The sequence below is a fragment of the Primulina tabacum genome, chromosome 4 (genome assembly GCF_025594145.1).
Source record: "Primulina tabacum isolate GXHZ01 chromosome 4, ASM2559414v2, whole genome shotgun sequence".
Lineage (NCBI taxonomy): Eukaryota > Viridiplantae > Streptophyta > Magnoliopsida > Lamiales > Gesneriaceae > Primulina > Primulina tabacum.
The window spans coordinates 18,841,244-18,866,508 of NC_134553.1; the positions used below are offsets into that span (position 1 = coordinate 18,841,244).

At 41.8% G+C, this 25,265-nt stretch overlaps 1 long non-coding RNA gene across 1 annotated transcript; it reads right to left on the minus strand.

The window, feature by feature from the left end:
• Nucleotides 1-18,804: 18,804 nt before the first annotated feature.
• On the minus strand, nt 18,805-20,688 carry LOC142541578 (uncharacterized). The gene is made up of 3 exons (XR_012819401.1): nt 20,642-20,688; nt 20,063-20,387; nt 18,805-18,998 (listed from the first exon to the last, which is right to left on the minus strand). It is a non-coding gene; the product is annotated as an uncharacterized LOC142541578 (long non-coding RNA).
• Between the last annotated feature and the right edge of the window lie 4,577 nt (nt 20,689-25,265).

Here is a 25,265-nt window from a genome sequence, read left to right on the forward strand (position 1 = left end):
AACTCCGTAACCGTCATATCCCTCTGCCTCAGACTCATGAACTCGGTGGTCAGCCTGGTGCGAATCCCCTCAGCAAAATACTTGGAGTAGAAAACTTCCGTAAAGCGGGTCCATGAAAGTGTAGCCAAAGTCAAGGCTACCGAAGCTCCTTCCCACCATAAGCGGGCGTCTCCAGTGAACAGGTAGGTGGCACATAGGACTCGGTCTGCGTCCCCCAGCTCCATAAACTCAAAGATGACCTCGAGGGATTTGATCCATCCCTCGGCAACCATGGGGTCAGATGTCCCAGAGAATTCCTTCGGGCCCATCTTCATGAATCGCTCATAAACAGCCTCGGGCCCTGTCGGCCTGGCTGCGGCTGCGGCTACGGCAGCGGCATTGTCCCCCGGAAACTGTGCGAAGAACTGTGCCATCCCAGCTAACATCTGGGCACTCATGTCCGGTGGGGGCGGTGGAGGTGGTGGTAGGTCTCCCTCCGGTCTACGCTCCTCCCTGTCCTCTCGGCGAGGCTCCTCCTCTCTGTTGCGCTCTAAAATGCGTCTAGGGGGCATACTGTTCCAACATAACCCATACGTAACTAACATGCATAATTCCATAATTTATTTTAAATGAACACTGAAATACTGAAAATCTGGAAGCATGCTGACAAAATAATTCATGCTTTAACTAAAATGCTGAACAAAATGCTGAACTGAAAAACTTACAGACCGAAGACGTGGCTTCGTGAGCTTCTCGCGGTCAGTAGTAGTGAAACCCTATACAGAACCACCGCTCTGATACCAATTGCAAAGGGCCTAAAACTTCTTGCTTGAAAATTTGCGAAAAATTAAAAATTTTCTTTTTAAAAGAACTTAAGTGGCCTCATTCATAAAATCACTGGTGAAACAAGTTCAATATTTCAAAATATTGCAGCGGAAGAAAATAAAGTTTGCCAAAAATCACAATTTAAAAAAATATCCAACGACTGATAAAATGTTTGCGGAATAAAATAACAACTGCTGCTCTGAGGTCCTCGGGTGCCACTACTGCCGACCCATGCTGGCTCACTGGTCCCCGCCCTCGGCCTTGGTCTCATCAGTACCTACAACAATCAAGTCTAGTGAGCCTAAAGACTCAGCATGCATATATCGCAGGTAACGAGTAAAAATCTGAATTAAAATATGCATGAGTTAACATATCCTGTCCTGAGGCATGCTGAAAATAATCTGTACTGAGCAATTATAATACGTGCATAACTGAACTGATAATCACAGAAAAAAAATGTTTGCTCCTTGGAGCCTGTACTGAAATAACTGGTAAAATTTTCTGTTGAGATTATGTTTTACGTCTGTGGCCACTGCACTAAGCTGAACTGATCGGTAACTGGCTACCGGGGAGGCTGAAACTGAACTGAGCTGGCCGGTCACTGGCGACCGGGTGGTACCATACTGAACTGATCGGTCACTGGCGACCGTATAAAATAACACTCCCACATAGTGAATGAACCACAAGCCATATCGCATAAATCTCAAAAATAATCATTTTCTATTTAATGCACGTAAAATAATTAACTGGCATAATGAAAATGTCCCGTAATTTTACCAACTGGATTGGATTGGATCGTCCCCAGGCTCGCTGCAACCTAACTGTGCTATGAAAAATATGCAATAGCTTAAACTTGACCAACTATGCAATTTAGTTCAAAAGATGCGACTATGACGCCTAATGACTTCGCATTTAATCATGACTCCGAGCCAACCTGAACCGACACTGAACCGACGTATAGTCATGATTAAAATACGCTGAAAAATCATAAAATAATGCTCCTAAAATGATAGGGTCGAAGTCTAGGTGGAATGGAGGCCAAAACACGAAACGCTCTTTCGAGAGTCAATTTGGCACATCGCACCGTAAATTCTCGTACGACCTCAAAAATGATCCAAATGACAAACGGTCAAAAACATGACCTTCCTAACTCAATGAGGCACTGTCCACTCCAAGGCCATGGGCTAAAAGCCAACCAAGAACTCGAACGAGCCACCGAACCGACACAGAAACTTGCTGTAATTTTCCAGCAGCTGCAACCTTGCTTGCATCGCGTCGTTTGCGAGACTTTTGGCCATTGGGGCTTGAACCACTGACCAAATCCTCTCCACAACGTCCCAAGGAATGATTTGAACCATGGCTAAGGGCTTTTGGCCAGCCATAGTTCGCACCATTCCAGCAACAACCGAAAACTCATACCGAGAATGCTTTTGTATGCGTGTGTAGTGTGTTGCTTCGACTGATGTCTCGTGTCATTCCAGTGGCCATTTGATTGACCATGGCATGATCTAGACATCTAGGGGCATGGTATGAACCGTGGCTAAGGGCCATAGGCCAACCAAGATCCACATCAAACCACACAATTCGAAAAAACATTTTGCTGTCAAAAGAAGGGAAACCGAGAGGGGAGGGGCTGTTCTTGTTGTTTATTTAAAAACCGATGAGTCATGGACCAAGCCACCAAAAGGGCGACTTAGTCGCGTCTTAGACATGCTAGGAGAGTGATCCAACCATGGCTAAGAGCCCTTAGGGCAGCCAAGATCAGATCCAACCCCTTGACATAAAAACTGAAATTTCGAACACCAATCTGCGCCTATGGGAAACTTGCTGTCATTTCGGTTTTCCAGCAAGCATGGGGGCTGAATGAATGGGCCAACATGGTCCTAATGCATCCTATTACGTGTCTAGGAGTCGCCTTGGGAACCGTGAATCGAACCAATTACCTGAAACAACAAAACTCAGAAAAACGTGAAGCTTGTCATGAAAGGGCCGAAATCTGCATGCATTATTTTCTGAAAATTCTATGATGTATTTCGATTTTTTCATGATAAAACATGATCATGTACTGAAAAATAATTGATAATATGACTTGATTGAGGTTTGAAAGAAATCTAGACATGCCTTGATTCGTTTGATGGAAAAACAAAAGGATGCGACGACTCGGCGCGGAGGAGACGGAGTGGCTAGCTTCTCTACCTTTCTTGTACTCGATTTCTCTCCCATATTTTCCTACTGGATTCCCATGGTTCTCAGCTTAAAAAGTTCACTCAGATTTCGAAAAAAAAGAGAGGGGAAAAACGGTTAGGAAGGTGAGGAGAAAGGGTGCAAGATATAAGGAATGAATCAAGACTAAGTCCACTCTCCTTTGAAATTTGAATTGTGGTTTGCTATCAAATCTTCTTGGAAGCTTCTAGGAGGGGTGGACGATTATTAGCTTGTTTTCTAGTCTAGGATATGTCCATTAATTAATTAAATTGTGCTCCCAAAAATCCTAGAATTATCCTACAACTTACATGCAAAGAAATGGTCAAAAGGTTGATGAGTTGGCAATTGAGTTGCCTAGCAACTATGGGGCCGAAATTATGCTAATAAAATGAGTGGGAAGTGTTGGTTATCTAGTCAACTAATAATCCTTGAAAGCCTTACTAATCCTCTAAATAATTTAGTGAGCTAACCCCTTAATTAAATAACTTAAATGAGTTCATTTCTTAATCACCTCAAATAATTAAATTAAATCCTCAAACCTCCCTTTCTAACTTAAATGAACTTAGTTGCTAGCTAAATTAACTTCTGGAAATATTTCTCGAATCTTAAATTCTATCTCAAAACTCCAACTCCGGTCCGGCCTCACTGAAATAACTGAAATGCTAAAAATCAAACTACTGAACTGAAATAATAAAATAATTAACTTCAAAGAAATGCATTTAAAATAATCATGCAATGAAGTCAATTAAATTTAAAAATATCTAGAATTATGCATGGCTTATACGTAAACTGATTTACGGGTTCTACATCTATCTTTGAGAACACTGTAGCTCCCTGCAACTGATCGAATAGGTCCTCGATTCTTGGTAGTGGGTATTTATTTTTGATCGTTACCTTGTTCAACTCTCGATAATCGATACACAGTCTCATGCTCCCATAATTCTTCTTCACAAAGAGCACTGGTGTGCCCCATGGTGATAAACTAGGACGAATAAATTCCTTGTCAAGAAGCTCCTGAATCTGCTGTTTGAGCTCTAACATCTCAGCTGGAGCTAGACGGTACTGTGCCTTAGAGATTGGCACGGTGCCTGGTGCAAGATCAATGGCGAACTCCACCTCTCTCTCTGGTGGAAGGCCTTTGACGTCATCTGTAAAAACGTCAGGAAAATCTCTTACTACTGGCACATCAGATATCGACGGAGTGGGTACGTCAGTTGTGGAAATAATACTTGCCAAGAAAGCCTGACATCCCTTGTAGAATAAGTCTCCGTGCCTGCATGCAAGAGATCATGCGAGGGAAAATTCTCCATCTGTCTGACTCAAAAAGAAACTGCTCCATCCCCAACGGTCTTACTAACACTGACCTTTTCTGGAAGTCAATAAGAACTCTGTTCTTTGTCAGCCAGTCCATTGCCAAACACCATGTACATGTTTTAAGTTCAAATTTCGTGCATCCTACGATATTGATATTAGGTTATTGTATGCTGGGTTATGTGTTGGGTAAATTTTAGAACGGTATGCCTCCTAGACGTTTGGTTGCCCGTGGAGCAAGGGATGAGGACAGAGAGGCTTGTGATGGGGAGAGGGCCACTCCTCCTCGCCCAGTTCCAGATATGCAGGCACAGATGCTTGCAGGTATGACTCAGTTCTTCGCATAGTTTGCGGGGAAAAATGCTGCAGTGGACACAGAGACGAGGCCCAAACCAGAGGCAGTGTCTGAAAGGTTTAGGAGGATGGATCCTAAAGAGTTCTCGGGGACTACTGAGCCGATGGTGGTTGAGGGATGGATTAAATCCATCGAGGTGATTTTTGATTTCATGGAGCTGCAAGATGCAGACAGAGTCAGGTGTGCCACATTTCTTCTGTCAGGAGACGCCAGGCTTTGGTGGGAAAGTGCATCAGTGTCAGTGAACTTGCAAACAGTGACGTGGAATGGGTTCAAAGAAGTTTTCTACTCCAAGTACTTCACTGATGAAGTACGATCCAGACTGACCAGGGAGTTCATGACGCTGCGACAGGGAGACAGCAACGTAGCAGAGTTTGTGAGGAAGTTCGAGAGGGGGTGTCACTTCGTGCCATTAATTGCAAATGATGCCCGGGAGAAGCTGAGTCATTTTATTGATGGGTTACGGCCGATCTTGCACCGTGATGTGAGGGTTGCTGGTCCGCCTTCCAATACTATTGCTGTATCTAGAGCCTTGGCGGCAGAGCAGGACCAAAGAGACATCGAGAAAGATAGACAGGGCAAGAGGCCCTATCAGGCACCTCAACAGCAGCAACAGCAGCGACCTCAGTTTAAGAGACATTTCCAGGGACATCAGGGGAAGAGGCCATTTCAGGGACCGCAGAAGGGCAAGGGTCCTATCCCTCAGCAGAAGGCTCTTCAGAGGCCTGGTAATTTCCCGGTGTGCCCGAAGTGCAATCGCCAACATCCGGGACAGTGTTTGTGGGGATCGGGCAAATGCTTTAAATGTGGAGCCAGTGATCACATGTTGAAGGACTGTCCACAGTGGATGCAGCCGACCCAGGGAAGGGTGACTCAGGGAATGGTGTTCGCCATGCATGCTAAGGAGGCGGACCCAGACACGACCTTGTTGACTGGAAATATTTTCATAAAGAGATTGGCCACGAAGGCCCTAATAGATTCAGGGGCCACTCAATCCTTTATCTCGGAGACGTTCGCTAATTATTTGGACATCAAGTCCATTGGGCTCAACGTTAATTATTATGTGACAGTCCCATCAGGGGAAGAGTTATCAGCTACTAGCGTGGTCAGAGACATCGATCTTGAGCTACAGAGCCACCTAGTGTATGCCGATTTGATTGTGTTGCCAAACTATATGAAAGAATTGAGCTAGTAGCTCAATTGGTACCAGGACTCTTGATATCAATGTACTTATCCTATAGGTCATGGAATCGAGTCCTGGGGAGGCGAAAGAAACCCCTTGGTAGGGAGGGGGAGATCCTATGAGTAACCCGTACGACGTTTATGGAAAGCCCGTGAGGGAAAAGGCCCCTTTGAGGGAGCCCAAGATCGGGATAGCCTTGGGTCGATTGGGGCAGTGGGCCGTATGGGCGGTCCACTGGGCCTGTAATGGGTCGTTACAATAAAATGCGCCTTTTATTGTAACGACCATGGGCTATCCCGATCTTGGGCTCCCTCGGGGGCCTTGTCCCATCTTGGGTTCCCTCTAGGGCCTTTTCTCTTCACGGGCCTTCCAGATGCGCCATTACTCATAGGACTCTCCACACTAGGATGGTGGAGTTATACCTCCCCAAGTCTCGAACCCATGAACTCCTGGCATAAGTACATAGTTCAAAGAGACTTGGTACCAGTTGGGCTAGTTTGTAACGACCCATTACAGGCCCAGTGGTCGCCAATACAGCCCACTGCCCCGATCGACCCAAGGTTATCCCGATCTTGGGCGCCTTTTATTGTAACGACCCATTACAGGCCCAGTGGACTGCCCATACAGCCCACTGCCCCGATCGAATCAAGGCTATCCCGATCTTGGGCTCTCTCAAAGGGGCATTTTCCCTCATTGGCTTTCATAGGCTTCGTACAGGTTACTCATAGGATCTCTGCCTCTCTACCAAGGGGTTTCTTGGTACCAGGACTCTTGATATCAATGTACTTATCCTATAGTTCATGGGATCGAGTCCTAGGGAGGTACCAGGACTCTTGATATTAATGTACTTATCCTATAGTTCATGGGATCGAGTCCTGGGGAGGTGAAAGAAACCCCTGGGTAGGGAAGGGGAGATCCTATGAGTAACCCGTACGACGCCTATCGAAAGCCCGTGAGGGAAAAAGCCCCTTTGAGGGAGCCCAAGATCGGGATAGCCTTGGGTCGATCGGGGCAGTGGGCCGTATGGGCGGTCCAGTAGGCCTGTAATGGGTCGTTATAGCCCAAGATCGGGATATCCCATGGTCGTTATCATAAAAGGTCTCTTTTATTGTAACGACCATGGGTCATCCCGATCTTGGGCTCTCTTGGGGGCCTTTTTCCCGTCTTGGGTTCCCATTGGGGCTTTTTCCCTCACGGGCTTTAGCCCAACTGGTACCAAGTCTCTTTGAACTATGCACTTATGCCAGGAGGTCTAGGGTTCGAAAATTGGGGAGGTACTACTCCACCATCTTTTTGTGGAGAGTTCTATGAGTAATGACGTTTGGAAAGCCCGTGAGGGAAAAGGCCCCAGTGGGAACGCAAGAAGAGAAAAGGCTCCCGAGGGAGCCCAAGATCGGGATAGCCCATGGTCGTTACTAGTTGGGCCATAAAATAATTTTTTTTAAAATCTCGCAATTATAAAATAACATTTAAAATAATTGTTTTTATTTTTCAATAAAAATAGCGCAGTTTAAAGTAACTAACATCATCCAAAAATTCAAACGTAAACATCAACGAGTAAAAATCGTAATATCACCAACGTATAAAAAAAAGTTTAACTCCTCTCAAAAACTCATAAATCAATTTGCGAAAAATCATGCGGTCCTCAGGTCGTGTCACCGCACCAAGGCTGCATGCTCAGAGTCCAGCACCTCCAGTCTCCTCAGTAACTAGCTCACCTGCATCACACATGCCTAGTGAGTCTAAAGACTCAACACACCTGTACCAGTACTAGCTATGCCATCAGGGCAGGGAAAGTTTGTGGTCTATACAAATGCATCTAAGCTTGGGTAGGGCGCGGTTCTGATGTAGTAGGACAGAGTGATAGCCTACGCGTCCAGACAGCTGAAGGTTCATTATAAGAATTATCCGACTCATGACCTCGAGCTAGCAGCAGTGGTATTTTCCCTGAAGATCTGGAGACACTATCTGTATGGGGAGAAGTGCAGGATTTTCACAGATCATAAGAGCCTGAAGTACTTCTTCACACGGAAGGAACTGAATATGCGACAGAGATTGTGGCTTGAGCTGGTGAAGGACTATGATTGCGACATTAGCTACCATCCGTGTAAGGATAATGCGGTCGCAAAAGCTCAGAGCATGAAGCACGGAGTGATTGCTCATCTGTTAGTGCAGAGACCGCGACAAGCTGAGATTCAGAGATTTGAGCTTGCAGTTTATGCCAAGGGCGAGTCCCCGAATCTAACTACTCTAACAGTACAGCCGACTCTGAGAGACCAAATCCGGACAGGGCAAACTTCTGACGAGCAGTTACAGAAGTTGAGACAGAGGGACCAGGCTAAGGGCCAGAGACTGTATACAGCTGTGGACGACATAGTCAGATATAGGGACCGCCTATGGGTTCCTGAAAGTGATTCCCTTCGAGCAGATATCCTGATTGAGGCCCACAGCACCCTGTACTCCATACATCCAGGGTGTACGAAGATGTATAAGGATCCAAAAGTTAGGTATTTGTGGCCGGGCATGAAGAGAGATATTTTGTGATTTGTCTCCGAGTGTTTGACTTGTCACCAAGTCAAGGCCGAGCATCAGAGACCTGCAGGGAAGCTGAGACCACTCCATATTCTCGAGTGAAAATGAAGAATATAACTATGAACTTTGTGACAGGGCTTCCGAGGACTACTGGAGGATTCAATGCCATCTGAGTGAATGTTGATTGGCTCACTAAATCAGCTCATTTCTTACCGATCAGGATGACATTCATCGTGACTCAGTACTCAGAGCTGTACATCAGAGAGATAGTCAAACTGCATGGGATTCCAGTGTTCATCGTGTCAGACAGGGATCTTAGATTCATGTCTGCATTCTAGAAGAGTCTTCACCAGGCGTTTGGTACAAATCAATTGTTCAGTACCGCTTTCCAACTTTAGACAGACGGTCAGTCAGAGAGGGTGATTCAAATTCTGGAGGACCTACTCAGAGCATGCATGATCGACTTCCAAGGCAGCTGGGAGCCGAAGTTACCTCTTGTGGAGTTGACATACTACAACAGTTATCAGACATCGATAGGTATGGCTCCATATGAGGCACTTGTACCGTAGAAAGTGTAGGTCGCCAGTTTATTGGGATGAGGTAGGTGAGCGAGCTGAGTTGGGTCCGGATATTGTCAGACAGACAGCGGATTTACTGGCCAGGATTAGGGACATGATGAAGACTACACAGAGCCGTCAGAAGAGTTATGCTGATCAGAGCCGGTGAGATTTTGAGTTCGTAGTAGGGGATCATGTGTTCGTGAAGGTCGCACCAATGAAGGGTATGATAAGGTTCGGGAAGAAGGTCAAGCTCAGCTCTAGATTCATCGGACCATTTGAGATCCTAGAGAGAGTTGGGACACTCGCTACAGAGTCGCTTTACCGTCGAATCTGGCGAGAGTTCATAATGTGTTCCGCATTTTCATGCTGCGGAAGTACATGTCGAATCCTTTGCATGTGCTTAACTATGAGCCACTTCAGCTAACACTGCACCTATCATTTGAGGAGAAACCGACTCAGATTTTGGACAGGCAAGAGAAAATGCTCCGGAACAAGGTGATCCTGATGGTCAAGGTCAAGTGGCTGAATCATTTTGAGGAGGAGGCTACTTTGGAGACCGAGACCGAGATGAGGAGTCGCTACCCGGAGTTATTCGGTACGTTTTAAATTTTGAAGACGATGTTTTATTTAAGGGGGAGAGAGTTGTAAGGTCCAGGAATTTAATTCACGTAACCTGAATGCATGCAATCTAAGAATTTATTTAATTAGGGGTTTAATTAATTTTATGCATTTTATTGCATAATTTATGCATGGTAGAATTTAATTCATGAAATTTTAAAAATTCATGCATTAAGGTTTCTTCATACATTTCGCGCTCGAATGAGGAACGGAGACCAGAGAATTTTAAGGAAAATTATTTTATAACATGATTAAATTTTATTAATTTATTTAAGGTGTTTTTATTGGTGTTTTGCAAAAATGGGCTTTATTGGGTATTTTTACCCGCATGATTTTATTTTTAACCTGTACGCAAATTTTATCAAATCGGGGGACTTTTTGAGTGTTCGGCTATTATTTTAAAGAACTTAACAACACGAAATATTTTTCGAGAGTGTGTTTAGATTTAATGGGCCTAATTTTAAGCTTATTGGGATTAAAATCTTTTAAACTTTTAATTAAATAATTTAGGGCCCATTAGCTATTTGATTACTATATAATTGAGCTCCTAAGCATCATTTAACCTAAACCTAAAAACCATGTCAGCCGACACCCTCCCCTCAGCTCCTTCTCCTCTTGGTTTTCTCAACAGCAACCTCAAGAAAATTTCGGCCACCTCAAATCTTGCAAGGAATAATTCTCTCGGCACTCGTTCTTCGATCTCCTTGCGTATATACATCATCAAGGCACGCTTTGTCACCTCATTTTTGCATCATCCACGTTTATATTACTGGTGTATATGTATTCATGCATGAAAACTCTCGATACAAGTATGAGCATGATCGGTTTTTGGTTTTTACATGTATTTTTACATTCCATGCTTTACTACTCACGTTTTTCTGATTTGAGGTGCGAGGGGCTGCGGCTTTGGGGCTGTTCAGAGTCTGATGGTGGTGTCACGATGGAGTCTTTGAGTGAAAACGGTTTGGCGTTGCTGTAGTAGGAGAGATTGAGAGGTGGTGTCTTGGTTTTTGCTCGGTTGGGGCAGTGGCAAGGGTTTGGGGTGAAACGAGTGGTGCGAGTGCTGAACCAAAGTCTGGACCAGCCCTGGTGGGTCTGAGTCGCACCCTGAAAGGGCCAACCACCACTGGGACCATCGAAGGGCCAGATGCACGCCTTGTAGAGTGGGGTTTGGGTGGTGTATGGTTGGGGTTGTAGTGTTTGTGGCTCTCGAAGGCTGCATGGGGCTGGTTGCGTGGTTAAGATAGGTTCTTTAAGGTCTGTTCAAGGTCATAGATGACTTGATTCATGGCTGGTGCCGCGGGGGTAGGTAGGAACATTATAGTGATTTTAAGGTGTCATAAAAAATTGAGAAAATTTCGTCTAAGTTTCGCGTCGATTCGGATTAAAACCTGGACCCCGGTCCAAGTTTTAAAACGAATCGGTTAAGTTATATGGGCTCGATTCTACTTCTAGGAATGCTTATAAATATGTTTTGGGACATTATAGGGAATTTGGTAAGCTCCGGGTCAATTTTTGAGGATCTAGGGGTAAAACGATAATTTTTGAGTTTCCAATTATCGGTTTCCAGGGGCAAAATAATCATTTTGCTCCCGGGGTGAGATTTTGGTCCTGGTAGCCCCTGAGCACAAATTTATGATATTTTAAATGTTTATGCATCATGTTCTTGATTTTACATAATTACGATAAATATGTTTCATGCTTGGTTTAAAAGAAAAATTATGTATATGCATGCTTTTATTTAAGTGATGATTACGATGACACGTTTTTTAAGGAAGTAATTTAGTTGTGGCTAAAACGATGACACGATGACATGATGACATGTAAGGCCGGGACTCAGTGGGCGGGTAATGCTGTCGTTGATGTCCTCGCCGCCAGGTACCGCGGTTACACGTAGATGGATCCATCGACTGACATGATGATACGAAAGTCACAGCTAATGAACGGAATTCAAAGTAAGGAAATTAACATGTACATGTTGACACGATGATACATGCTATGATTATCACCATGTTTGACAGATCACGTTTACGCATACGATTTTACTGCAGGCATGAAATGTATGTTGTTTATGCTATTTTTCACTGTTGTGTGCTATGTATATGTACTTGTTATTCCTCGTACCAGGATTGCATTGCCATGACCTATATGTTCAGGAGGTCTTGTGTTCGAATCCTAAGAAGGTAAATGCTCCAGTGCCTGGGCTGGAGAAGTTCTATGAGTAATGACGCATGAGAAAGCCCGTGAGGGAAAAGCCCCCAGTGGGAACCCAAGATGGGACAAGGTCCCCGAGGAAGTCTTAGATCGGGGATAGAAAATGGTCGTTACAAAAGAAGACAAGGCCCCTGAGGGAGCCCAAGATCGGGATAGCCAATGGTCGTTACAAAAAAAAAGCGTCTTTTTGTAACGACCATGGGCTATCCTAATCTTGGGCCCCCTTGAGGGCCTTGTCTCGACTTGGGTTCCCACTGAGGCCTTTTCTCCCACGAGCTTTCCCATGCGTCATAACTCATAGAAGTTCTCCAGCCCAGGCACTGGAGCTTTTACAGTCTACTCATTTTAAAATTAAGGAAATATTTTTTTTATTAAAAAGCTCGCAATTACAAAATAGCATTTAAAATAATCGTATTTATTTGAAAATAAAAATAGGGCAGTTTAAAATAACCAACATCAACCAAAATCAAACATAAACGAGTAAAAATCGTAATATCATCAACGTATAAAAATGTTTAACTCCTCTGAAAATCTCATGAATCAATATGCGGAAAATCATGCGGTCCTCGGGTCGTGTCACCGCACCAGGGCTACCTACTCAGAGTTCAGCACCTCCAATCTCCTCAACATCAAGTCACCTGCATCACACATGCCTAATGAGTCTAAAGACTCAACACACCTGTACCAAGAATAACAAGTACATATACATGGCACACAGCAGTGGAAAATATCATAATCAACATACGTTTCATGTCTGCAAAAAAATTGTATGCCTAATCGTGACCTTGTAAAACATGGTAAAAATCATAGCATGTATCATCGTATCAGCATATACATGTTAATTTTCTTAATTTGAATTCCGTTCATTAGCTGTGACTTTCGTATCATCATGTCAGTCGATGGATCCATCTACGTGTAACCGTGGTACCCGACGACGAGGACATCAGCGACAGCATTACCCACCCACTGAGTCCCGGCCTTACATGCCATCGTGTCATCGTATTAGTCACAACTAAATCACTTCTTGCAAAACGTGTCATCATATTCATCACTTCAATAAAAGCATGTATATACATAATATTTTCTTTAAACCAAGCATGTAACGTATTTATCGTAATTACGTAAAAAACATGAACATGATGCATAAAGATTTAAATCATGATAAATTTGTGCTCAGGGCGTTGCCAGGACCAAAATCTCACCTCGGGTGCAAAATGACCATTTTGCCCTGAAAACCCAAAAATTATCATTTCACCCCTGGATCTCAAAATTTGACCCGAAACTTACCAAACCACTTAAAATGTCCCAAAACCTATTTAAAAGCATTACTAGGCGTAAACTTGAGCCAAGTTCAGAACCTCACCGATTCGTTTTAAAACTTGGACCGGGGTCCCGCTTTTAACCCGAATCGACTTGAAACTTTATCAAAAATTTCCTAACTTGAACCATAATTTAAACAACTCATTCTAAACAATTTACTACTTTAATTATGTCCTTTAAATCCATGAAATTTTGGCCAGCACCTAATATTCCTAAAAATTTCTCGGCCAACCCCCTTTTTGTAATCATATTACAACACGTGGTCCCAACTCTTAGACATTTCGGTCCCTCCTTCTGCCACCAGCTGTCCAGCCTTTAAGGCTCACCATTACAAACCTAATTACCCTTCCAGTTTAGCCTAGTCAGAGTCTGCTCGACCTAGTTAGTCTGCTCGACCAGTTAGTCTGCCAAGAAGTCAAGTTCAAACAGTTTAACTCGTTTCTCTTAGCAAATTGATCTCACAACAGATGCAGCATTTCAAGCAGTCAAGCAACCAGTTGATGGTATATCCAGTTCTGTCGCATAAACCAACTGATATCTGATGTTGTTTAAAATATGCTACTGTTGTAGTAATTTTTCTTGTTCAATTGTTGTATGTACTCATATGTAAATACAAGGAAATTAATTTAAATAAACATCATATTTGTTCAACTGTGTTTCATTGTGACTGAATAGATATTTCCAGATCTCTTGTCTACATTGCTTGAATGATTATAATCTCTAAATGAATGATTACATAAATATCTTTCAGATACAGGTTTTTATTCAGTTTCTGAGGGGGACTTTTTCGTTTTTCTCTCAAACTGAAATTATTGATAATCAGTTTTAAAATTCAGTTTTTGAAAAAAAAATTCTTTCCTTTTCATCAACTGAAAAGTATTTTATTAATTCTGATTATCTCTTTTATAAGGTTTTCAATTCAAGTTTGGTGAGGGAGTTTTTGTTTGTTTTCAAAACTTCTTTAAATTCAGTTACAAAGGGGGAGTTTTTTAACGATGTTTGAATATACTAACCTTTGAACTGAATATATTGCGCTTAACTGCTCAAGTTTTTGTAATCATCAAAAAGGGAAAGAGTGTTGGAACTTTTCAAGTTCGCAATCTTGATTTTGATGATAAAAAAACTTGTTAATTATGTTACTGATAATCTACCTTAGTGTGCAGTAGCGAAGATCACTCACGAGCTGTTTACATTGCAAGCTGAAGACCTAACTGATCGCACAAACTGAATCCGTCTAACTGTTACGTCAATTGAGCAGTCCAGCTGATTGTCCAGTTGATAGATGGTTCAGCAGGAGAACCTCAGTAGCCTGGCCAGCCAAAAGAGTGTTCAACTAATGAAGAAACCCAGCTGATCAGTCCAACTGAACAAGAGTGAAATCAGTTCCACTGACGAGTCAACTGATTTCACCAGCCCAGCTGAAGATCAGTTCAGCTGACCAGTTCGAAGCATCAGTCAGAATCTTTGAGTTATGGATGAAGACAAACTCTTTCAGTGGAGTCCAGCTGTACGTGAAGGTACAAAGCCATTATCCAGAAAAAGGACAATAATAGACATTGCATCAGAGCATTAAAGACAAACGTTTGAGAAGGGCAGTCAAAAAGTCGAGACGCAAAGTCCAAGAAACGAATTCAAGATACAAAGGATACAATAAATGAGTCTCATTGTACGATCAGTTTTCCCGCCTATATAAAGAGAAGATCAGTGAAGACTCAATAAGACGCGTTAGCAAAAAGAAGCTTTTAAGCATATACGAGAGAAAAGAAAGGGCACGCCATTGCACATCAGCTTTTAAAAGCAATCAGCCCAGAGGGAACTCTTCACAGTTATATCAGCTTATATTAGAATCTTATTTCCCTCATTGTGTGAGAAACATCATTGTTCAGATCTCACACACAAACACTCTAAACCACTCAAATACAGTCTTGCACAAAGACGTTAAATTGTGTATGTAGTCTTTGACACATAGACGTTAAAGAAGTGTTTGCTGGTAGATGCTGCCTTCAGTCGTAGCTAGGAGTTCAGTTTAGGCAGTAGTGTAAGTCCTTCCTAAGTGGGTTTGTACAAGGGTTTGTATAAATCAAAGTCTTCTAGTGGATCCTACCCGAGGCGGTAGAAGGGGTGACGTAGGAGCAGTTGAAATCTTCGAACATCCATAAACATATCTTGTGTATTTAATTGATTAACTATTGTTTTAAAACTATTTGGATCAGTTAGAGTATCCGTCAGTTCAGTTTTCACCATAACTGAACTGATGAATGCAAAAACTAATCTACCTTTTTTTCGGTTATTCAGTTTACGTAAGTTAAAACGTTTTCTAATATAACAGTTTTCTTCACGAAGGATTACTTCGAGTTTCTTCCGCTTGGTTTGAACCAAACTCGATTTAATTCATCGGTGTTAATATTCTTAGAACACAAGCCATTGCAGCTCATTGGAGAATATAGTATTCGAAATGCCTTCGAAGGCACTAGCACACTCGATCCTTCACACAAACTTGAAAATATTTCGTTTAGGTAAGTTCTTGAAAATATTAGTCGAACCCTCCAAAAGTCCCCAGATTCGATAAAATTTGCGTACCGCTGAAAAATATGGTCTAGCGGGTAAAAATACCTAAAAAGACCATTTTTTGAAAAATACCTTTAAAACACCTTATATTAATTAATAAAAATTAATCATGTACTAAAAATAATTTTCCTGATAATTCCTCGGACTCCGTTCCTCGTTCGAGCGTGAAATTCAACTTAAAACTCTAATGCGCGAAACTTTAAATAAGCATGAATTAAAACACAAATTAATGAAATAAACATGCACTTAATGCTTTAAAACGATTTAAATAAAATTCCAAAAAAATTAAATAACTTGCATGTATGTGGTTCACGTGGACCTTTAAATTTTTGGGATGTTACAATCTACCCCCCTTAAATTTAATTTCGTCCCCGAAATTCACTTATCTTCGATAAAAAAAGTTTAGACACTTAATTTTAGTATCCAATAATCCACACTTCCGCTGCGCTGTTCTGATAAAATGGATGTTAAACTCTCCTCAATCCTGTTAAATTGCCTGCCAAAATCCTCGATTGTGAATCGCAACTTAAAACGACTTAGGGCGACTTAGTTCTATTCTACTATGACCTCGAATTTGTGTTTTCTCGCCATTCCTCATACTAGTAATGGACGTCCAAACTTATCGCACCTTATTTTACTTATAATATACCCAAGATGTACATCGACCTATTATATTTCAATATTAAAATCCTAAGAGCATCCTTTCTTAAATTTATGGAACTCAAGATATGATAAAGCTCCAAATCCAAATATTGGCATTCATGCAGTTTGACTTAGGAGATCTAAGCACCGAAATTTGCTAATCGACTTCTACCTGAGTAAAACACTTAAATGTTAAACCTTATCTCAACCCCATGATAATGTTGGCCTAAGACCCTTGAATTGAATATTTACCTTATGGCACCAAACTTACGTAACGTATTATTTACAAGTACATCCGGAATATAAAATAGTTGCAAATATTAAACCTCGAGTAATGGTAATCCATAAAACCCTAAAATATACAATAACGATCTTCTACCTAATTTATAAAAATCATTCTAGCATCGATCACATGCTTAAACTATTTTCTTTCCAATTACAATATAGTTGAGGCCTAAGACTCTGGACTTTCCTCATTGAAACAAATGTCGTATTTTTACGTATCCTCAATGCTTAATTAAGTCTAGCAGTATAAAACTTAATAAGTTACCTCATGGTAGCCTTAGACTAACTTTAATAAATCAACTTCACTTTCAACCCATAAAATTCTAGAATCCCTATATCAAGATTTTAGATTTCTTACTCGATAAAATCTTCACATTCGTCCATTGGTAACCTATGTTGAACACAAGTAATCCCTTTTGTTTTTACTTCACCTAAAATTTCAGTATGAACACACATTCTTATAAATTTGAAATTCAAACTTACGCAACCCAAATAGTTTTGGATAACATAAGTCCAACACACATATTCACTTATTTCCAAGTTGCTTAATGGATTAAAAAATTCCTAAAGACAATGTGACTACTTCAATCTTTACATGCATCTATTGAGTAACCTAACCATCAATCATACCCAACTTTCTAGAAAAATCAAATTCCAACAAAGGTATAATCCTAACTATTAGGATCATGACTAAAACTTATTACACAACAAACTTAAACTTTTCTAAAAATTCGCTAACTCAATGTCAACTCTTATAGCTTAGCTAACCGATCAACTTTACCTTAAATTGTCTTCACCCTGAATTTTAATTTGCCACGACATTAATTCAATAACGCTTAAATTTTCAAGCCCAATATTGATTTATCCTACAATTTCCTTGATTAACATTCCTTATAACATTATAACTGGGATGTTTCAGGGTTCAACATATCCCTTCAAGCCTAAATCAACGAAAATTACTATCCTTTAAATCATTCGATTCTCACTCATTGCTAAACTAGTTCCCCCAAATTTCTTGAAATTGCAACCACAATTCTTAATTTGCTCAAAAATCATCCACATTGTCCTAAATTTCAAAAATTCCACAATTATGCCATAAGTTCTTGGCTTTCCTAATTCCAGTTTATAGGTATCTCATAACATAAAGTTCAATAATTCTAAGCTTATTAAACCCAAAATCAATTTCCATAACCTCGAAAAATTACTGGTTTAACCCAAGTGTCCCTCAAAAGTTCGAATTTAATCTTAAAAATTTCAGAATTTGCAATTTGGCCCTCAAAATTCTCGAAAATTACATTTTTGGCCCTACAACTCTTCGAAATTTGCATTTTTGTCCCCATAACATATCGATTTTGGCCTCATTAAACCTTAAAATTCTCGAAACTCATAACTTAATCCAAAATTTGGAAATTTAAAATAGTCCTTTATGATTTTATTTTGCAATTAGGTCCTCAAATTATTAGTTATTACAATTAGGTCCTTAAAATTCTCAATTCATGCAATTAAATCCTTAAATCCAACTAGGTATAGCATGCATCCTAAATAAATTCTACGCTTTATACTTCCAAAGATCGTCGTGGTCTTCGAATCATTAATTCTTACATGAAATCCTCAAAAATTAACTCGACTAGCAACCACGAACCATCAGTACTTTCTTAGAAAATCTACAAGTCCTAAAAGCATTCATAATCTTCAAGATTAACTTATGATCCAAAAATTAGAACATCAATACTTACTAACCAAAAATAAATAAAGACAAATCATTTCCAACCTTTCCTAATGCCAAATAGCAAAATTCTTATTAATGTCCAATTCCACTACAAAGCCAGCGTGCATTAAAATCATATAATTTCTCATTTCATGTCGTAAAATGCATAAAAAAATTTAAGCATCTAATCTCAAAACATAACGACAGATAGACATGTACTATAAATCACTGGAAAACGTATATCATGTAAACATGCAGGTGATAGCAGTAAATCATTTAAAACATTTAGAAAATAAAAGCTTATAGACTCGAGGCTTAAATACTAAGATGCAGAAGCTGGCGGTGGCACAACCATATACAGGAACCTTGCTCTGATACCAACTGTAACGTCTACTCATTTTAAAAGTGTGGAAATATTTTTTTTATTTAAAAGCTCTCAATTACAAAATAACATTTAAAATAATCGTATTTATTTGACAATAAAAATAGTGCAGTTTAAAATAACCAACATCAACAAAAATCAAACATAAACGAGTAAAAATCGTAATATCACCAACGTATAAAAATGTTTAACTCCTCTCAAAATCTCATGAATCAATATGCAGAAAATCATGCGATCCTCGGGTCGTATCACCGCACCAGGGCTACCTACTCAGAGTTCAGCACCTCCAGTCTCCTCAACATCAAGCTCACCTACATCACACACGCCTAGTGAGTCTAAAGACTCAACACACCCGTATCAGGAATAACAAGTACATATTACGTGGCACACAACAGTGAAAAATAGCATAATCAACATACGTTTCATGTCTGCAGAAAAATCGTATGCGTAATCGTGACCTGGAAAAACATGGTAAAAATCATAGCATGTATCATTGTATCAGCATATACGTGTTAATTTTCTTAATTTGAATTTCGTTCACTAGTTTTGACTTTCGTATCATTATGTCAGTCGATGGATCCATCTACGTGTAACTGTGGTACTCGACGGCGAGGATATCAGCAACGACATTACCAACCCACTCGGCCTCACATGTCATCGTGTCTTCGTGTTAGTCACAACAAAATCACTTCTTTCAAAACGTGTCATCATATTCATCACTTAAATAAAAGCATGCATATACATAATTAACACAATTTTTCCTTTGAACCAAGCATGCAACGTATTTATCGTAATTACGTAATAATCATGAACATGATGCATAAATATTTAAAAAATGATAAATTTGTGCTCAGGACGCTGCCAGGAACAAAATCTCACATCGGATATAAAATGATCATTTTGCCCTTGAAAACTCAAAAATTATTGTTTCAGCTTCGGACCTCAAAAATTGACCCGAAGCTTTACCAAACCCCTTAAAATGTCCCAAAACCTATTTAAAAGCATTCCTAGACGTAAACTCAAGCCAAATTCTGAATTTAACCGATTCATTTTAAAACTTGGAATGGAGTCTCGGTTTTAACCCGAATCGACTCGAAACTTAATAAAAAATTTCCCAACTTGAACCATATTTTAAACAACTCATTCTAAAGCATTTACTATTTAAATTATGTCCTTTAAATCCATGAAATTTTGGCCAGCACCTAATATTCCTAGAAATTTCTCGGCCAACCCCCTTTTTATAATCATATTACAACACATGGTCCCAACTCTTAGACATTTCGGTCCCTCCTTCTACCACCACCTGTCCAGCCTTTAAGGCTCACCATTACTACCCTAATTACCCTTCCAAACTAAGCCAAACCGATACATAAACCTGTTGCACAAGCCACAAGCAGAAGCCGACCGAAACTACCATCTCCATCTCGATTCACGCTATGCTTCCAAGGATCGAGCCTCCCCCTCGACCATAAACCCATGGCTCATTCCTAACATCTTACTAGACTCTACAAGGTCTAAAACACAGCTTGGTTGGAGCCTATGCATTGCAGCACACACAAATGCCTTGGATCTTGCCATGCCGAGCCCCCTACAACAAACACAGATCGGCCCATCAAATTTGTCGACCAAACCTTGACTCCAGCATCTTAACACCATTCTCCTCAACGTGAAAAGCCCCTAGCATGAAAATCGGCAGCCCCCTTACACAAAGATGCAAGAAAACGTGAGATCACAACACAAGAGTGCAAAATCACAACAAGAACTTGAGTAAAAATGCATCCTCATGATAACTGAACCAAAGCCTCATTATTTTACATAAATAACAACAATATTATGGCATGGATGAAGAGAAAACAAGATACAAGCGTGCCTGATGATGTTTCACGCAAGGATAAAGAAGATCTAACGCGTCGGGGAATTTATTTTGCAAGAACAAAGAGATGGCCGATGCTACCTTGGAGTGTAGATGCTGAAACCAAGGGTATGAACAGTGGAGGGGGAGGTGTCGGCTGGTAGGTGCTTTATGTTTAGGTTAAGTGGGTGTTTAAGGGTTAATTAAATTGTAATTTAGTAGATAATGTGCCCTAAATTGCCAATTAGAAGTTTAAAAAGAGTTTTAAGCTGAATAAGTTTAAAATTAGGCCCATTAAGTCCAAACACAAACCCAAAAAATATTTCGTTTAGATAAATTATTGAAAATATTAGCCGAACCCTCAAAAAGTCCTCTGATTCAATAAAATTTGCGTACCGCTGAAAAATATGCTCTGGTGAGTAAAAATACACAACAAAGCCCATTTTTTAAAAAATTACCTTTATAACACCTTATATTAATTAATAAAAATTAATCATGTACTAAAAATAATTTTCCTGATAATTACTCGGACTCCGTTCCTCGTTCGAGCGTGAAATTCAACTTAAAACTCTAATGCGCGAAACTTTAAATAAGCATGAATTAAAACACAAATTAATGAAATAAACATGCAATTAATGCTTTAAAACAATTTAAATAAAATACAAATGAAACTAAAAATTTGCATGCATGTGATTCATGTAGACTTTTAAATTTTCGGGACGTTACACTTTTTAGTCAATGAAGTGAGTGACACTGCAATCGAGGAAAACCCCTGAAAAAATTTCATGTAGTAGCCTGCCAAGCCTAGGAAACTGAGGATCTCTGACGCATTCTTCGACTCAACCTATTCTTTAACTGTTGTTACCTTAGCTGGATCCACCTCAATGCCACTGCTAGATATTATATGACCCAAAAATGCTACTTTCTCCAACTAGAATTCCTACCTACTGAATTTTGTAAACAATTTGCGACTCTGCAAGACCCGCAAAACTGTACCCAAATGCTGACTGTGCTCCTCATGTCTCTTCGAGTAGATAAGAATTTTGTCAATGAACTCTATGATGAACTGATCTAGATACGGATGAAATACTCGATTCACGATGTGAGGCCCGGGGCCGAAGAGGGCGGGGGGTGATCGCCGGTGCCATCAGTTGCACGGACAATGAGCAGCTCCTGGCAGGATTCTAGGTGGAGGGAACATGAATGAACCGACCCACACGGGAATGAGAGGGATTCCGAGACTGTTCAATGTAATGGACTGTACAGTTGAAGAAGGCTTAAAAGATTTGATTGGTACTACTCATATCATGAAGGTGCATCTTCTTTTCGGTAGCTCATCACATAAGAACTCCAAAGTTAAGTGTACTTGACTTGGGGCAATTTTGGGATGGGTGACCTCCTGGGAAGTTTCTCAGGGTGCGTGTGAGTGAGGACATAAGCACGCTGGAAAGACTCGTCTTGGTACAGTGAGGACAGTCGTCGAATTAGGGTCTTTACAATTGGTATCAGAGCGGTGGTTCTGTATAGGGTTTCACTACTACTGACCGCGAGAAGCTCACGAAGCCACGTCTTCGGTCTGTAAGTTTTTCAGTTCAGCATTTTGTTCAGCATTTTAGTTAAAGCGTGAATTATTTTGTCAGCATGCTTCCAGATTTTCAGTACTTCGGTGTTCATTTAAAATAAATTATGGAATTATGCATGTTAGTTACGTATGGGTTATGTTGTAACCAGTATGCCCCCTAGACGCATTTTAGAGCGCAACAGAGAGGAGGGGCCTCGCCGAGAGGACAGGGAGGAGCGTAGACCGGAGGGAGACCTACCACCTCCTCCACCGCCCCCACCGGACATGAGTGCCCAGATGTTAGCTGGGATGGCACAGTTCTTCGCACAGTTTGCGGGGAACAATGCCGCAGCCGTAGCCGCAGCCGCAGCCAGGCCGACAGGGCATGAGGCTGTTTATGAGCGATTCATGAAGATGCGCCCGAAGGAATTCTCTGGGGCATCTGACCCCATGGTTGCCGAAGGATGGATCAAATCCCTCGAGGTCATCTTTGAGTTTATGGAGCTGGGAGACGCAGACCGAGTCCGATGTGCCACCTACGTGTTCACTGGAGACGCCCGCTTATGGTGGGAAGGAGCTTCGGTAGCCTTGACTTTGGCTACACTTTCATGGACCCGCTTTACGGAAGTTTTCTACTCCAAGTATTTTGCTGAGGAGGTTCGCACCAGGCTGACCACCGAGTTCATGAGTCTGAGGCAGGGGGATATGACGGTTACGGAGTTCATCCGTAAGTTCGAGAGGGGCTGTCACTTTGTGCCCCTGATCGCGAATGATGCCAGAGCCAAGCTGATGCACTTCCTGGTGGGTTTACGGCCGATCTTGCGCCGGGATGTTAGGGTATCTGACCCTGCTACTTATGAGATTGCCATCTCCAAGGCCTTAGCCGCAGAGCAGGATCTGCGGGATATCGAGAGGGATCGCCAGGGCAAGCGCCCAGTCCAGGCACCGCACCGTCCTCCTCCTCATCAGCATCAGCAGCAGAATAAGAGGCCTTTTCATGGACCGCCCAGGAACCGAGGCCAGCAGCAGCAGCAGCGGGGACGCCCAGCCCCGAGGACTCAGGAGCACCCAGTCTGTCCCATGTGCTCACGTCGCCATCCTGGGGCATGTATGGCTGGCTCAGGAAAGTGTTTTAAGTGTGGCAGTCCAGACCACATGTTGCTGCAATGTCCTTAGAGGAATCTGCCTACCCAAGGCAGAGTTTTTGCTCTCCATGCCGCGGAAACCAACCCGGAGACTATGTTGTTGACAGGTACCTTTAAACTTTAAGTTATTATTTGAATTTCCGTATTTTGGGAATCGGGATTTAGATGTGAACTTAGAACTGTTATAGGATTGCATGCTCTACTCAGATTTATGTTGTGGGAAATTAAGCTAGAAGAACCTTGACCTTTGCATGTCTATAAGTTTAGTTCTTGTAACTACTGGATTCAACTTAGAGCTCCGCTCTTTCAGGGAGAATTTTTATATCTGGTTCCGCTACCAAGGCCTTGATAGATTCAGGGGCCACTCACTCGTTTATTTCGAAGGTCTTTGCAAACTTTCTCAAGATCCAGACCATTGGGCTAGATACAGCCTTTTCAGTAGTCTTGCCGTCAGGCGAGGAGATGGCAGCCACCAATGTTATCCGAGATATAGACCTTGAGCTGCACGGTAATCTTGTTTATGCGGATCTGATCGTGCTACCGATGCCAGAATTTGACATCATCCTAGGGATGGACTGGCTATTGAGGAACAGAGTGTTGATAGACTTCCAGCGGAGATCTGTTCTTGTCCGACCGCCTGGAATGGAGCAGTTCTTATTTGAGCCGGACAGGTACTTTCCTTTACCGCGCATTATTCCATATGTTCAGGTTAGGAAGCTCATGCATAGAGGGTGTCGGGCATTTCTAGCGACATTTTTATCTGTCCCCGAGGAACCCAGCCAGTCAGCCTCAGATGTTCCGATTGTCAGAGATTTCTTAGACGTTTTTCCCGAAGACGTCTCTGGTATGCCACCCGAGAGAGAGGTGGAGTTTTCCATTGAGCTTATGCCAGGTACGGCTCCGATATCCAAAGCGCCGTACCGACTAGCAACGACAGAGATGGCACAGCTTAAGAAGCAGATTCAGGAACTTCTCGACAAGGAGTTCATTCGCCCGAGCTTTTCTCCATGGGGCGCGCCAGTCTTATTTGTGAAAAAGAAGGATGGCATGATGAGGCTTTGCATTGACTACCGGAAGTTGAAAAGGGCTACAGTGAAGAATAAATACCCACTGCCGAGGATTGAGGATCTGTTTGACCAGTTGCAAGGAGCTTCGATTTTCTCCAAGATAGATCTGCGTTCCGGTTATCACCAGTTGAGGGTGAGAGATGCTGATGTCTCGAAGACTGCTTTTAGGACTCGTTATGGCCACTACGAGTTCTTTGTGATGCCGTTCGGTCTGACGAATGCGTCAGAGATCTTCATGGATCTCATGAATCGCGTATTTCAGCCATACCTCGACCAGTTTGTGATAGTGTTCATAGATGACATTCTCGTCTACTTCAAGAGTCGGGAGGAGCACAGCAGACATCTGACCACAGTGTTGCAGACATTGCAGAAGCACAAATTATTCGCAAAGTTCAGTAAGTGCGAATTATGGTTAGAGAAGGTGGCGTTCTTGGGCCACATTGTTTCTAGCAGTGGCATTGAGGTAGACCCGCTGAAAGTTGCAGCAGTCAGAGATTGGGTTGTGCCTCAGAATGCATCCGATATCCGCAGTTTTCTTGGGTTGGCAGGATATTACAGGAAGTTCATTCAGGGATTCTCATCCATTGCCGTTCCACTCACAGCACTGACCAAGAAAAATGTGAAGTTTGTGTGGAGCGAGGAGTGTCAGAAGAGCTTCGATACTTTGAAGCAAGCTCTTATCTCAGCACCCGTTTTGGCTGTACCGTCAGGATCTGGTGAGTTTGTTCTGTATACCGATGCTTCGAAGCTTGGTTTAGGTGCAGTTTTGATGCAGCATGGGAGAGTGATAGCGTATGCTTCTCGACAGCTGAAAATCCACGAGAAGAATTACCCTACCCATGATCTGGAGTTAGCGGCCGTAGTTTTTGCTTTGAAGATTTGGAGGCACAATCTGTATGGAGAGAAGTGTCAGATCTTTACCGACCATAAGAGCCTCAAGTATTTCTTTACGC